This window comes from Rattus norvegicus, chromosome 16, assembly GCF_021556685.1.
Source record: "Rattus norvegicus strain SHRSP/BbbUtx chromosome 16, alternate assembly SHRSP_T2T, whole genome shotgun sequence".
NCBI classification, from domain to species: domain Eukaryota; kingdom Metazoa; phylum Chordata; class Mammalia; order Rodentia; family Muridae; genus Rattus; species Rattus norvegicus.
The window spans coordinates 57618694-57635608 of NC_141549.1; the positions used below are offsets into that span (position 1 = coordinate 57618694).

A 16915-nucleotide genomic window follows, 5' to 3' on the forward strand; every position below is an offset into this window, starting at 1 on the left:
TAGAGGTTTATTAGAATACAGAGGGTAAAAGTCAAATGAGGAAGGATTTGAGATCATTAATGAGAAGACACTTAACATAGCTCAGTAAGGCTCTCATGATCTAAGTTAAGAGCAATGTGGTTATAGAAGGTTGAGAGTCGGAAGCAAAAGGTTGGTTCAAGGGACAAGACCTCTCAAAGTTCAAGATAGTTGCTAATGAAGGCTAAGGAAGGTGGAGAGTACGGTGGTCTATTAGGGGAGGAAATTTCAAAGTTCAAAATCAATAATATTGATTAGTGGCCCGTTGTGAGCCACAGAGTAAGCTCTCATTGATCCGGAATGGTTTAGTAAAGAGATAGCTGATTAAGTTAAAATGCTGACTTAGAATTAATGTTACACAAACAAACACACACATATACACACCACACACACATGCACATGCACATAGTACAGATAATTAAGTACATTGTATTTTGTCGTATGAATTGTTGATTCTGTTTCTGCCATAGGAATAGCTAAATCATTAGATATATTTTAAGTTGCTTTAATTTTAGCTTAAGTGAAAATAATTGCATATATTTCTATACTTAGTTATTCTACATCTAGTCATACCCATAGTTTTAGTCTGCTATATTGATCTACCTGTATGTTTACATTTTGGTTTTTGTAAAATCTTCTATCCAAGATTTAATAGTCCCTAGTGTATAAATTTTCTTCTCACATATCATTATCTTTTCTCCAACATGTGTGCTAGACTTTGCTAGAGTGACAATGCATGGAGCTATGCAGAGTACTTCTGTATTCACTCAATTGCATATTCTATATAAATAAATTTAAAGGAAAATGTACACTAGATAAGTGTGCCACAATCCCAATGGGTCAAAGGGCCCATTGACCATGTTAACTGAGGTGGGGGTCGTAGATATCAGAGTAAACATAGGCACTCTTGGCATGAAATTGTTACAGTGAACTGGGTAAAAAATAAAATGCACAGCTCAGGACCCAGTTTTTTGTCTCTCAGCTATATGCTATTTCATTTGCTATTTCATATATAGTTTTGCTATATAAAGCAAATCACCATGCTTTACAGGAAAACAATCCATATAATTCAAAATTCCTTTTGGAAGTATATCCTTCTTTGGATTATTCACAAGGGCCACCTTGATAACTATTATCAAAGATCATCTTTCTCACCAGAGTTTATTTAATCTGTTTATTTAAAACTCTGCTAATTAATCTAAAGTATTTAATTCATTTTGATATTGAACACCAGACACTTTTTTAAGCAATTGAATCATGATCATAGACAATGAAAAAATGGAATTAATTGCTCATCCCGTTACCTCAGGGAACGATGTATGTGTGTGCTTTCCCACAAAGAATCTGATGTCAAAAGATAAAGTGTCATCTGCTAAATTGCGGGCATAATTCTACCAAATATCCAAGATTAAAGTTCTTTTTAGTGTTGCTGAGGTCCAGGACTAATGTGTTCACTGGTTAAAGAATAGTCATGTATTATGAGAACACTAGCCTAAAATACAGAGGAATTTCCCATCCATAGAGCAGCATTCCATATTTGTATGTTGGGATAGCTCTGTCATCTTTATATGGCCTTTAAGATTTCTCTTTTCATCACAAGTTTAAGTTAGGTAATATAAAGTGAGAGCACAGGGAACACATTTTTACAGAAACAGAGAAACAATCTGGGAATACCAAAGATTGTATCTAATAATATCTTGACAACTTGAAATTATTCCTTGGCTACAATTACCTGCAAAGAAGCCCGTGAAATCTTTATTGGAATATCCACAGATTCAACACTGGAGGGGACTGGAAGGCATCTGGCTTATCTCCTACTCATCTTAATTGTGCAGACACTTGTGTTAATTTTAGTAATTAAACACACACCATAAACAAACTGTTGACTTTGTTATTGGAGTTAGCAACATGGGTTGTTTTTTTCACTACAGCTAATTTTGTTCCTCATAGTAAGACTTTGTGACATTTATTTCTATTAACAATGTTATACCAAAGGGTGACAGATTTTATTTTTTGGCCTTTTCATGCCAAACATCCATGGTACAAATGGGAAATGAACTGATATAGGTTCACATTCTTATATTCAAATAATAAAAATAAATAAAAAATTAAAATCCTGCTCACATGGAACTCTGATTTATGAAATGAGATATATACCATCTACAAAATTCAAGGACACACTTCATTAACTGTACCTAAATATATTTAAACACAAACCTAATATATTCAATGTTCTATCTATCTATCTATCTATCTATCTATCTATCTATCTATCTATCTATCTATCTACATATCTCCCTACCTACCTAGAGACAGGGTTAAGCCATGTCTCCCAGACACACTCCTGGGTCCTGGTTTTCTAATCAAGGACAACACTAGCTTTTGCTACTCCTCAATTTGATCCAAGGTTTTGACTCATCCTAGAAGTTCTACCATCAGCTCTCCTGGTTCTCAAGTCTGACTTTAGTCTGATTTACACCATGAATTTCCTTAGGTCTCTAAAACTCAGATGGCAGATAGTATAAGTACTTGGTTTACTTCCATAAAAATGTGTCCATTTCTTATAATTTAAGATATTACACCTTTGTGTCCTGTCACTGGGGAGAATTCCAGCTAATTCAATTGGGAAAGAGAGAAGTTGTTGACAGTCATAAAGTTAGATAGAATGTGTGAATGAGAAAGTATGACTTCACTAGTCGAATATTACAAAGTTGCCAGTCCTAGCTGATGAGCAGTCCATCTGCACACTGAAGGGTGGTATAGCAGTGTCAACATTGTACAAAATTTATCATGGTAGAAGGCTAGAGCAGAAAACAAAGCGGTAAGCACAGACATCACAGCGAAAGAGCTGATGAAGTATTCCGAGCATGAAGGCAATATTTCATTCTTGATAGTCAGCTAAGAACAGGGTAAATCTGAGACACATTGTGGAAGCAATAAAAGACTAAACACAGTGACAGACTTCTCATGAATTCCAAAATAGAGAATGTCAAGGATTACTTTTCTCTTTGTACTCATTATACTTTCATCCCATTGTATTCTATTAATTCTTCATGACCTGCCATTTAAGTAACAAGTGAGCATAATTTGAAGACTTAAGAGAAAATGTGACTACCTTTCTGAAAAGTACAATAAGACGAAATCTGTTCAAAGTACACTGTGCATAGTAAGTGCTCAATCATGTTCATAAAAAAATGAAAATTTAAATCAGCAATGTAAATTCTACTTTTAGAATTGGTTTTTGGATCTTGAGCTGTATATATAAAATATGAACTCAGGAAAAAAGGGATGAAGATTCTAAGTTTTATGCAGATAAATGCTACTGGGCACTGATTCCAATTTTTAAGGAACGAAGCCAGTGCAAGTTATCTGAAAGGTGATGTATTGAAGTACAAATGGAAAGTCTTCATCTGATTTTTGTAGCAGACAGAAAACACCAGCCTAGAAAACTGGTCTCACTGGACTTTATTGCAGAAAACACAGAAAGGGAACTGGTATTGTTTGGGGATAGGAAATGGAAACAACAATTTATCTCTGTCAAGCTTTTGTGTACAATAAAAGTTGTATTGTTTTAATATAAACAAAAAGTAAGAATAAAAATACTTTTGAGCCATTATAACTCGAGGAAGGAAAATTACCAGCAATGCATCCAGGTATGGTGGTACACACCTTTAATCTGGGACACAACTTCTGCTGGAGACCTACATAGGATGTTGGAAGAAGGAAGATTCGTTCTTCTTCACCTACTTGCATTTACTTGCCAGCACATCTGTTGTAATCTATTAGCCTTGTGGGATTGACCAACTACTAGATCCTTGAACTTCCTATTCAGAGTTGACCATTGTTGGGGAGTTGGGACTGCAGACTATATGTCATCATAACTAATTCCCTTACTATAAGTTCTGTGACTCTAGAGAACCCTGAGTAATATACTGGCTATTTTGGTTTTAATTTTTTTGTTTTTTTGTTTGTTTGTTTGTTTTTGTGTACTTGCTGCAAACTAGATTCATTGGGGAGAGAGAATCTCAATTGAGAAGATGCCTGCATTTCTTGGCCTGTAGGCAAGCCTAGAGACATTTTCTTAATTAATGGTGGGCATGGGTGGGACTAGGACACTGTAGGCAGTACAGTACCTAGTACAGGTAGCCCTATGTTATATAAGAAAATAGGCTGAACCATGTGGAGAAAACCAGAAAGCAGCATTCTTCATGGTTCTGCCTTAGTTCCTGCCTCTAGGGCTGTGTTTTGAATCCTCAGTGACTGATGGGTTATAAACTGAAGGTTGAATTAAGCCCTCTTTCTTCTTTAAGTTTCTTTTGGCCATCGTGTTTATCAGTACACACACACACACAAACACACACACACACACACACACACACACACACATGCATACCCATACCTCAAAGCAAAATTAAAGCAATTATAAAAAGCAACAAATTCCAAACTAATAAGTAACACAAAATTTATTATTTTTGTATATTAAAATATTGCTATCCTCCCCCCAAATCATGCACATTGTATAAGGACAAAAAACTTGGAATAGTTTTGAAACATCATCATTGCTAGTAGATAAATTCCTGGTAGCTGGAGTCATTGGGGGATTTTAATTATGATGTTTATATGTACTCTCAAATTAAACACAGAGAACATACCCAAAGTATATGTCTGTGAATTAATTTTCTTCACTTATAGGTTCAGATGAACATGATCTAGGTGAGTTCCCAAGTATTTATGGGTAAATTAACATCTATCAAACATCTCTTAGAGAATCATTACTAAATTTACGCTAGTTCCAATTTCTTCCAGTATTAATATGGTGTCCACATTTGCATGTGCTCTTATATGTGTTTATAGGTATGATTGGAGGCCAGAGGCCAACATCAAATATATTCCTCAAATGCACTCCAACTTATTTCTTGAGAACATGTCTTACTGACTCTTACAATTTATGACTTAGCTGATGGTCACCAGATTGGATGTTGTCGCCTTGTCAGCAAGCCTCTTCTCTCCAATCTACCAGCACTTGGATTGGAGGAGCATGGCACTGCCTGGCTTCCTGTGTAAGTGTTAGGGATCAGAAGTCAAGTTCTCATCCTTCCATGGTAAACATTTTAGCATGTGAGCCATCTCCTGGCCTGAAATGAACATAGGAAAAAATGCCTTTTAATTAAGTAAAAGTAGCTTAGTTAGGAATGACCCTACACCCAAAGCTGTACCTAATAACCAAAACCCAGTGACATCTGGTTATCAGTTACTCAAGATAACCAGACACGTGACTGGTACTCCATGATGCCTACTTAACGATATGTAAGCAGAGACCAACAGCAGTGCATGCTCTGCACATCTTCAGGAGTGCTTCAGACTTTGGAGAGTTGCCACCTTGGATCTTCTCTGCAGCTGGAGAAAGTCCCTAGTCCCCTTAGCTGTGAACCTGACTCTTGTACTGGAGACTACCTAGAGACACTTGAAAAAGCCTTCAGCTAAGAGAAGTCACATAGGGAACAGCCTTGGGGAGATAGGCTTAGGAAGACAGTTAGGAAATTTGAGTGTGAACTTTGTTTGATGACCCTCAGCATAATAAAATAATGCGTTTGTTACTCCAATTACATGTACCTACCTTCTTGTTTGGAACACTAGTGTCTGTCCCTATCTCATCTTAGATAATTTCATGACCATTTACTATGGTACTGTCTTCATGGGTAAGTATAAAGAATTTTTGATTAGTATTTATTGAGTGTGTGCATTTAATCCCGAATGTTCTTTGTTCCTTCAATACAGGATAAATACAGAAAATTAAATCAAGACTTTTCATATCTTTGCAATCACCCTCGTAACTAGTAAATACTAAGCATAAAACAGGAATGCCATTTAGAGTTTATACTGTTACTAGTGAAAATATATTTTAATCCTTAAAGTCGCTGTAAAATTAGTGTGATAACACCATTTTTTTTCAGACAAAGATGCCCAGGTTACTGAAACTGGGAAAGGGAATAACAATTGAAATATAAATAAGAAATACCAAAGTTAATAAAGATGGAGGAAAAATAATAAAAAAGATGCCCAGGTTACAAGAGGTAAAGTAACTTGAAAAGGAATACAAGATCAAATCCATTCACTGTATTATTTTTAAGCTCTTTGGGGCAATTTTGTGTCTACAGAAAACCCTATTGTACTCTATTTTGGTACAAAACTATTATTTGATTCCTGTGAACCATTTGTTTTAAGTTTAAATATTAGTAATATAGTATATCTTAATGTATTTTTATAAATGGGGAATTGTTACTGATTTGAGAAAGGGTCTTGTTCCATGAGTGTCCTGGGACTCACAGAATCTCCCATTTCTATCCTTCAAGTGATGGGGGTACAGGTATGAGCCACAATTCCTGACGATACATTTTGTAGTTACTTTGTAGGAATAATTCTTACAACATAATTGAATCATAACTTAATTAAATCCCAAAAGTTTAAACATATTAAAATATTTTGAAATCCAAAATTGATCCATATTACCACAAAATTTACTTTGTCTTACTGAGTGGAAAATGTATCTCTTGGATGTCAGCTATACAAAATATCCATGACAAGGAACCTCAAAGAAGAAAAGTTCTTGGAGTTTTATCTCACTGTTGACTGTTCCTGCTGCTCTCATTACTGAGACAAGGCAGAACACCCTCATCAGAGCACATAGCAGAGAAAGCTGTGCACCTCAACACAGTCCAGAGTCAAAAAAGACAGACAAATGACTAGAGTCCCTTAGTTCCTTCCAAATTAAATTCTAGCTGATATCAATTTTTCCTCACTTTGAGATTTTACCACGTTCCAGGGCATCACAGGCTGGTGACCCAGATTTTAACACACAGTCTTTTAGGAGGACCCTGTTAACCAGAATCAGGTTTACAATAAAAATACTTTATATGGAGCAATAAGGAAAGAGCTTGAAGGAGCTTGAGACCCCATATGAACAACAATGCCAACCAACCAGAGCTTCCAGGGACTAAGCCACTACCCAAAGACTATACATGGACTGACCCTGGGCTCCAACAGCATAGGTAGCAGTGAAAGCCTAGTAAGGGCACCAGTGGAAGGGGAAGCCCTTGGTCCTGCCAAGGCTGGACCCCCAGTGAACAGGATTGTTGCGGGGAGGGCGGTAATGGGGGGAGGATGGGGAGGGGAATACCCATATAGAAGGGGAGGGGGAGGGGTTAGGGGGATGTTTACCTGGAAACCGGGAAAGGGAATAACTATTGAAATGTAAATAAGAAATACCCAATTTAATAAAGAGGGAGGAAAAAAAGATTCAAAAGCCAAAAAAAAAATACTTTTGTATATTGATAACCATGTAATCTAATGTTTTGGGGAGATTTTCTTGAAAGAATTCCTAACACAATGGACTCATAGTAAACTGATGTTTATTTTATTTCATTTTGAGTTGAATGTTCAAGTTTTTGCTTTTATTTTATAAGCACACGTTTAAGTGAAGGCTCACCTGCAGTAGTTGCAGTTTATGGTCATCGTTGACACAACCGCCTCATTTTAAGATGGATTAAATGGTATTTGGATGTTCAAGCTCCTATCAGAATCACAGTTTAATCTTTTATACCTCCATTTTTCTTCTATTTGCAATGCAGACACTGAATTGCTATCTTGATTATGTATGAGCACATCATATGTAAAGAGGAAACTGAACATTTGTCTTCTAAACAACCGACTTGTGAATTCAGCAGAAATAACACAAAGATCGGAATAATAAAGTTCCTTTAAATGCATTTTTGTATGATCAGTCTGAGGATGCCCTAGGAACTTCAACAGCCCATTCGGTGTTCCTCACCGTGTTTTTATTTCATCAAGTATTAATTCGAACTCTGAGTTTCTTGCTTTGCCAGGCCAGTATGTTAAGGAGATTTTATTTGTGTTTTGAAATAGTTTCCTTATCTCTAGTTCTCCATCTTAATAAAACCTCTACCTTAATAAAAGTTAGACACAGATCTGCTGCTGATGGATGATAATGCACATTTCCAGATGTGACAATAACATGCATAAACTTAGATACACACACGACAATTAACCTGATTTCCTTTCTTCACTTCCCATTAACTGATAACAGAATTGTCTTCTGGAGTCACAACTAGCTGGCTGTTTGCATAATATTTCTTAATGACATTTCCCATATTTTTAAACCAAGTATTTAATGATGATTTCCATAGTTGCTTTGACTTTTAATCTTTACTGAATTTTACCATATATCACAAATTCTCAGGAAATAACTCACCTAATCAAGAAGGCCATATTACTGTGTGTTTTCATTGGAACTTAAATCCAAACTTTTTAATTAACATCACATGACATGAGCGATAGTTTTCACCAACTCACCCGGTAAGGTAATATTTATATGTAACTTTCTCATAGATTCTTTTTCCAAAAGGAACATTTAAGTTTTTGGATGAAAAAGGGTTTCCAACTTAATAACCTTCAAAACATGTCACCACTCCTGTAAAATACACCTATAATTATCAGATGCCTGTTGGTTAATTCCCTTTTTAGGGTAGGCTTGATACCATTTTCATTGCTTTCCTGCTGACAAAAACCTGCTTGTGTCAAATCACATCTATATATTAGAGTGCTTGCTAGGTTCTTTATGCTTCTCTTTTTTTTTTAGTGGTACCAGTGCCCACTATAGAATACTTTCCTGGGAAATAGGAAGTCAATTTAAGTACAATACAAGAAAACTTTGCAGATAATTAAAAAGCCCAACAGTGGAGTAGGTTTTCTATAGAGCTATGTATACATCATTCTACTGAAGCCAGTGCTGTGACCAGATCTGTGTCAGAGCAGCAATGGAAGGATGCGAGATTTCCTGAATAGAATGATGGCTGCATTAGTGTTGTCACTCCTTATATATTGATCTTTGTCATCCTCGCCATTATCTAAGGAGTTTATTGAAGCTGCTCTATATTTGGTCCTGATGATCAGTGAGATTCCTGAGTAAGAACTGTGCTCAGGAAGATGTGGCCCTGTGTTTGCAGGGCAACAAAGTTTTCAACTCAGAAAACATCTATATTGCTAGCAATGTGTCTGATAGAGTATTATTGTCATTGTTTGTTCTCTTTTTAGATACAATCATTTTTTTTCAATTAGCTCACAAGTAAAAACATTGCATGACTACTTTAAGATAGCTGCTCAAAGCACTTGCCATCTCCCAAACTCTTCCTGTCTCAGTGACGTCCTGTTCAGGTCTAAACATGATCAGGTCTTTACCATTGTAAAGCTGTGGGTCTTCAGTTTGGGTTTTGAACTTTCACTGCTAATGACATTTTCCTCACTTATCCATAATAATAGGTTTTTAAAACTCTATGTCATATTGAACCTAGAAAAAACTTGGCTTCATATCTTCCTTCATGATTTGGGTTGACACTTTGCCTACATTATGTCCTTCTTTGTGTAAACTTGTTTTATTAATAATTAATTATCAATTTATAAACCATTGATTTTGGGAGAGAGAATCAACTAGGTAATTCAAAATGCCTTTGCATTTGAACCAGTGGTCTTTCCTTAGCTTTCGTGTGTTGGGCTTTTAGGTACATGGCTCTACCATGTATTGTATTTTTGGTTGAAAACCTACAGTTGTGCAGTTTTATTGGGTATGATATGATACACACAATGAGAAATGCTTCAATCAAAATAATCACACATCTACTTACTTACCTATCTTTTCATAGCAAGGCATTTGAAACTTGATCTCAGTTACCTCAAATTATTTACCATGTTCTTACTGACTATAGCACTCTGCTGCTGATTTGTACATGGAGAAGGGACTGGAGCTGTTGTTCAAAGAGAAATTTAGCTTATCACTAACCTATAATTCCTAGCCTGAAGGCTGGAAATAACATGGAATGCAAAACTATCAAGAATTAAAATAGGAACAAAGAGAGGAATAAAGAAAAAAGGGGGAAGGGAAGGAGGCAGAAGAAAAAAGAGGAAAAGAGGACAGAATGAAAAAGAAAAACAAGGAATGAGGGAATAGGCAGAAGGAAGGAAGAGATCCCGAGAGCCAAGGCATTGTAGTCCCAGTATGCTTTCACTAACTCAGTGGTTCTCAACCTGTGGGTCGTCACCCCTTTGCAGGGGTCCCCTAAGGCCTTCAGAGAGCACAGATATTTCATTATAATTCATAATAGTAGCAAATTACACATATGAAATAGTAATAAGAATAATTTTATGGTTGGGTATTGTCACTGCATGAGGAGCTATGTAGAAAGGTTCACAGCATTAGAAAGGCTGAAGACCACTGATGTAGATGGATTTATGTTCTGAACTTCAGACTTAAGGAGAGCACAGTACATAACAAATTGAATATGATTTAAATCCATAGTAAAATTCAGACTGGTTCCGAAAACATTGTTTTTCTTTTATTTTCCTGTCTGAACATAATTGTATAGTAGAGAAAAAGGAAACATTTAATTTTTTACAAAAGTCAAACAATATTAATGAAAATTTTGAGTGTGATGGGAACCAGGAAAGTGAATTCCAAGATGAAAATCTTTCTCGGTTCTTCAACTAGGCATAGTCTTCCTTTTCTTCTCCTTCCTCCCTTTTCTGCCTTTTATACTAGTGGTATGGTCTGATGCACATAATCTTCTATTTGGATTCAATATCTCATTTTTGATAAATCCATAATTCAAATTGCTTAAAATCTCATTTTCTGTTTTTTGCTGTCACAGGATAGATTTTTAAAGATGATGTGTTGTAAGACTGACATGATACTTAATATAAAAACATGACTGGCCAAGCTAAGGAGACCTTAGAATGATATCTCTGTAGAATAAACTTCAAGACACCCATCTTAATATGTAGAGAAAAGTACATTTAGTGTATCTACAAGACAAAGACTGAATTGTCTTCATTGAACTGTATTGCCTCTGAGTAACAAAGCATAAGCCAATTGGTGATATAACATTGAAACCAACTTTATAATGAGTTTGCCTCCTGGGATAATTTAGTTTCAGCAAGGAATCAGTCATCTATATACATATTTTCTCTACATAATGCAATTTTCTGTACATAATAGGAAAATGTTGTAATGATTTATTCTGCTCAATAGACTCAAAATGCATCTAAATATAGTGCATAATTATGGACTTAGTTTTCAGGCTTTGCATGAAAAAAGTATAGATTAATAAGATTTTAAACCACATATATTATAGTTTAAAAATCAGCATGCTTGTTTGTAATATTTACTATGTGTTACTGTCTTAGTTAGAGCTTTACTTCTGTGAACAGACACTATGACCCAGGCAAGTCTTATAAAGAACAACCTTTAATTGGGCTGACTTACATGTTCAGGGGTTCAGTCTATCATCATCAAGGTGGGAGCAAGGATACATCTAGGAAGGCATGGTGCAGGCAGAGCTGAGAGTTCTACATAATTTTCATCTGAAGGCTGCTAGTGGAAGACTGACTTCCAGGTAGCTAGAGTGATGGTCTTAGGTCCTACTCCAACAAGGCCACATCTCCTAATAATGCCACTCCTTGGGCCAAGCATATACAAACCATCACATTACTTTTAGCCTACTAACTAAAGAAATTCTCCCAGGAAAAAATAAATTTTTTAAATGTTTTCTCATTTATGACAAGTATTTAAGTGAATCTGATGGGACAGCCATGTTTATCTAGGTTTACAGTATCTCTAAAGTCCTGATTCTATCAGAAAGTAATATAGATAATATTGGTTGGGTCAAGGTAGTATCATGTATATTCTGAAACTTAGACGAATAGTCAGTCTGTAGGATTAATATCTTGATTACCATTTTTAGTTATTATAATTTTATTTTTATTGTTTATAAGCTCAGAAACAGACTTTTTTGAGAAAAATTTTCAAAGAATTATGTTTGGTTGATTCCCTAGTTCTCTTCACCCACCCTGCACACATGTACCTCCTAGTCTATATTTTGTACTTTTTGTGTCACATTTTGTAACCAACATGGTGGTGGCTTCATCAAAGGTCTTGTAGAAATTCTAAGTAGTTTACTCTAGACCAGATAAACAAACAAATGTTCTGGATCTTCTTCCTCTTCTACTTTTTGGGTCACATTTAATGTTTTGCCCTTTTTTTCTTTCTATCTCAGAATCTCTGGATTCTTGTCATGGTATTCAGTTGAGTACCCCAATATTAACTACTCTCACAGCTCTTAATCTGTATACATAAAAACATCAGAAGCCAATGCTTGCAGATGAGAGAGAACATATGGTATTTGTCTTTCTGTGCCTGGGTCCTCACTTAACATAGTACTTGCCAGTTTTACTGACTTTTCTGCAAAATTTATAATTTCATATTTCTTAACAACAGTAAGACACCATTGTGTATATCTGCCATGGTTTATTTATGCATGCTTCCATAGAGAGACATCTAGGGTTGGTCCATGTTAGTCCTATTGTGAATAGCACAACAATAAATATGTGGGTTTAGGATATAGAACTCAGGAGTAGTATGGCTGGGTCATATACTACAGGAAAGGCTCTCAATTCCATGACCTGGTTGTGCATAACTTCAATGTGGGAATTCCATTTTATGTTCTAGCATCAAATCATGGCAGAACATAGTTGACAAAGAATTCTGATAATGACTCTGAACTTTAACCATATTTTTTTAAATCATATTGATACATTAGACACAGTAAATGTTATGGAAACTGCCAAAACAACCTATTACATTCTTTTGCACTCACACACTGAATTCAACTACTTTAGGCTAGGTAGAATTTAAGCTGTTGGGAAGGAATGACTGATTATGACCTGGTTACTTTTATTATAACTCTTGCCACAGTCTATAGAAAGAAGTAAACATAGACACTAATAAAATTATGGCCGTTCCATATCTATTTTTACAGAAAAATACTGACTTCTAGAGTGTGCATTAGTCATAAAACACCAACAGTTTATAAGGACTCCACTTCCAAGTACCCGTACCAGGATTTATTCGTGTTTATCCTCCTGATAATAACCATTGGGATAGGATACTCTCATGTGAATTTCTTTTTCTATTGGGTATTTTATGTATTTAAATTACAAATTTTATCTCCTTTCCCAGTTCCCCCTCTCCCATGCTCCCTAACCCTGCTTCTATGAGTAGGCTCACCCACCCACCCACCCACTCCCATCTCACCAGCCTAGCATTCCAAATGTAATAACCTTTCCTAGTTTCCCCTCTGGAAACCCCCTATACCATCCTCCTTCTACCTGCTTCTATGACAGTGACTACCTACCCCCATGCACTCCCTGCCTTCCCCACTCTGGCATTTCCAACACTGAGGCATCAAGCCTTCACAGGACCAAGGGTTTCTCCTCTTATTGATGCCAAACAATGCCAGCCTTTACTGTATATGCAAATGGAGCCATGGGTCTCTCCATGTGTACTCTTTGGTTGGTGGCTTAGTTCCTGGGAACTCTGGGGTATCTGGTTAGTTGATATTGCTGTTCTTCCTATGGAGTTGCAAACCCCTTCACCTCCTACAGTCCTTTTGCTAATTCCTCCATTTGGATCCCTGTGCTCAGTTTGATGGTTATCTGCAAGCATCCTCATCTGTATCGGTAAAGCTCTGGCAGAGCATCTCAGGAACCATCCATATCAGGCTCCTGTCAGCAAGCACTACTTGGCCTCAGCAACAGTGAGTTGGTGGCCGCATATGGAATGGATTCCCGGTGGGGCAGTCTCTAGATGGTCTTTCCTTCGGTCTCTGCTCCATTCTTTGTCCCTGTATCTCCTTTAGACAGGAGTAATTCTGGGTTAATATATTGAGAAGGGTGGGTGGCCCCATCCCCCAACTGAGGGCGTTGCCTAACCTCTGAGTATGGTCTTTACAGGTTCTCCCTCCTTTGTTGGGCATTTCAGCTAATGTTATCCTTGTTGAGTCCTGGGAGCCTCTTGGTTTCCTGGCATCTGGGACTTGCTGGTGGCTACCCCTTGTTCCCCATCGTTCATTAATACACAACTTTGTTCAAATTCTTGACCCTTTGTATCTCATCCTTGTCTCTCCTCATACCTGATATTGTACCCTTTCCTCCCCTTCCCTCCTCTCTTCCTCCCAATTCCCTCCCACCATCTACCTCCCTTGAGTAACTCTTCCCCCTTATAAGAAGGACTGAAGCATCCATATTTTGATTTTTATTTTTCTTGACCTTCACGTTGTCTGTAAATTGTATCTTGGGTAATCTGAACTTATCAGTGAGCGCATGCCATGTGAGTTTTTTTATGATTGCGATACCTCACTTGGGATGATATTTTCTATTTCCATCCATTTGCCTAAGAATTTCATGAAGTCACTGTTTTTAATATCTGATTAGTACTCCATGGTATAAATGTACCACAATTTCTCACTTTTCTTTTTTTGAATGGATATTTATTTATTTATAACATTTTTATTAGATTTTTTAATTTATGTTTCAAATGTTATCCCCTTTCCTGGTTTCCCATATATAAACCCCCTATCCCATCTCCCACCCCTTTCTACTATGAGAGTGTTCTCATCATCTATTGAGGCATATCTAGGTTCTTTCTAGCCTGTGGCTATTATAAATAATGCTGCTATAAACAGAGTAGAGCCTGTTTCTTTGTTAAATGTTGGAGCATCTTTTGGGAGTATGCCCAGTATACTATCCATTGTAGGGTTGGATTTATGGAAAGATTTTGTGTAAATTTGTCTTTGTAATAGAATTTCTTGGTTTCTCCTTATGTTAATTGAGAGTTTTGCTGTGTATAGTACTCTGGGCTGGCATTTTTGTTCTCTTCAGTTCTGTATGACATCTGTTCAGAAATCAAATCTTCTGATTTCATATTCTCTGGTGAGACATCTGTTGTAATTTCGATAGATTTGCCTTTGCATGTTACTTGACCTTTTTCTCTTACTGCTTTTAATACACTTTTTTCTGTGCATTTGGTGTGCTGACTATTATGTGACAGGAGTAATTTCTTTTCTGGTCCAATCTATCTGGAGTTCTGTAGGCTCCTTGAATGGTCATGGTCATCTCTTTCTTTAGGCTAGAGAAGTTTTACTCAATAAAATACAAGCAAACTGAATCCAAGAACACATCAAAATGATCTTCCACCAGGACCAAGTAGGCTTTATCCCAGGGATGCAGGGATGGTTCAATATATGGAAATCCATCAAAGTAATCCACAATATAAACAAACTCAAAGGAAAAAAACATATGATCATTAGATGTTGATAATGCATTTGACAAAATCCAACATCCCTTCATGTTAAAAGTCTTGGAAAGATCAGGAATTCTAGGCCTATACCTAAACATAGTAAAAGCAATATACAGCAAACCAGTAGCCAACATCAAATTAAATGGAAACTTGAAGCAATCACACTAAAATAAGGGACTAGATAAGGCTGCCCACTCTTTCTCTCTACTTATTCAATATAGTACTCAAAATCCTAGCCGGAGCAATCAGACAACAAAAGGAGGTCGAAGGGATACAAATTGAAAAGGAAGAATTCAAAATATCCCTATTTGCAGACGATATGATAGTATACTTAGACTCCAAAAGTTCTCCCAGAGAAGTACTAAGCCTGATATACAATTTCATCAGTGGCTAGATATAAAATTATCTCAATCAAATCAGTAGCTTTCTTCTACTCAATGGATAAACAGACTTAGAAAGAAATCAGGGAAATGACACCCTTCACAATAGTCACAAATAACATACCTTGGTGTGACTCTAACCAAGCAAGTGAAAGATCTGTATGACAAGAACTTCAAGTCTCTGAAGAAAGAAACTGAAAATCTCAGAAGATGGAAAGACCTCCTGTGGTCATGGATTGACAGGACTATTATAACAAAAATGGCCATTTTACCAAAAGCAATCTACAGATTCAAGGCAATCCCCATCAAAATTCTAGCTCAATTCTTCATAGAGTTAGGAAGAGCATTTCACAAATTCATTTGGAATAACAAAAATCCCAGGATAATGAAAAGTATCCTCAAAAATAAAAGAACTTCTGGGGGAATCACCATCCCTGACCTCAAGCAGTATTACAGAGCAATAGTGATAAAAACTGTATGGTATTTGTACAGAGGCAGGCAGGTTGATACAGAGATTAGAATTGAAGACCAAGAAATGAACCACCACACCTATGGTCACTTGATCTTTGACAAAGGTGCTAAAACCATCCAGGGAAAAAATGATAGCATTTTCAACAAATGTTGCTGGTTCAACTGGAGGCCAGCATGTAGAAGAATGCAAATAAATCTATTCTTATCACCCCGTAGAAAGCTCTAGTCCAAGTGGATCAAGGACCTCCACATAAAACCAGATACATTCAAACTTATAGAAGTAAAAGTGTGTAAGAGCCTTGAACCCATGAGCACTGAAAAGTTTTCTGAATATAACACCAATGGCTAATGTTCTAAGATCAACAATCAACAAATGGGACTTCACAAAATTGCCATGCTTCTGTAAGGCAAAGGACACTGTTATTAGGACAAAACAGCAACAAACAGATCGGGAAAAGATCTTCACCAGTCTTACATCCAATAGCAGGCTAATATGCATTATATGCAAAAAAACTCAAGAAGTTAGACTTCAGAGAATCAAATAACCCTATTTAAAATGGGGTCCAGAGCTAATCAAAAATTTCTCAGCTGATGAATATTGAATAGCTGAGAAGTTCCTAAAGAAATGTTCAAAATCCTTAGTTATCAGGGAAATGCAAATGCAAACCCTGAGATTCCACCTCACACCAGTCAGAAGGGCTAAGATCAAAAACTCATGGGGTTGGGGATTTAGCTCAGTGGTAGAGTGCTTGCCTAGGAAGTGCAAGGCCCTGGGTTCGGTCCCCAGCTCCGAAAAAAAGAACAAAAAAAAAAAACTCATGTGACAGCAGATGCTGGCAAGGAT

The 16915-nt window shown here is 36.6% G+C and overlaps 1 protein-coding gene; it reads left to right on the plus strand.

Annotated features, from left to right (window-relative positions):
• The window catches only part of Erich1 (glutamate-rich 1), a gene marked incomplete at its 5' end in the record, with an annotated part of 52793804 nt that overhangs the window by 26748134 nt on the left and 26028755 nt on the right, over positions 1 to 16915 (plus strand).